General features: G+C 31.6%; 1 protein-coding gene across 2 annotated transcripts in view; it reads left to right on the top strand.

Moving 5' to 3' along the window:
• LOC122130696 (serine dehydratase-like) overlaps positions 1 to 25 on the top strand; it is a 5,689-nt gene extending 5,664 nt beyond the window's left edge. For both annotated transcript variants that reach the window (XM_042705424.1, XM_042705423.1), the window contains exon 8: positions 1 to 25. This exon is cut by the window's left edge and continues 1,636 nt beyond it. The gene's annotated coding sequence lies outside the window, so the exon portion shown is untranslated.
• The last annotated feature ends 263 nt before the right edge of the window (positions 26 to 288 follow it).

Here is a 288-nt window from a genome sequence, read left to right on the forward strand (position 1 = left end):
ACATGAATAAAATGTGATCAACCAACACAGTGTTTCTCTTTTAGTTCTTTTAGACACAACTTGACCAAATAATTCCAATGACATTGTTTTAAATTAAGGTTACGTGAAATAGCAACAGATTTCTTTATTCAATCATGTGACTTCAACATTATAGTGTAACGCAGGTTTGATTAGTAGGCGCATAATGAGCGTAATCTTATATAGATTGTATTGTTTTGAATATTGCAATGTCACTTTCACTAGAAATGACATGCTCTGAAGAAGCTAAACAACAACATACAGAAACCT

Source organism: Clupea harengus, unplaced genomic scaffold, assembly GCF_900700415.2.
Source record: "Clupea harengus unplaced genomic scaffold, Ch_v2.0.2, whole genome shotgun sequence".
NCBI classification, from domain to species: Eukaryota; Metazoa; Chordata; class Actinopteri; order Clupeiformes; family Clupeidae; genus Clupea; species Clupea harengus.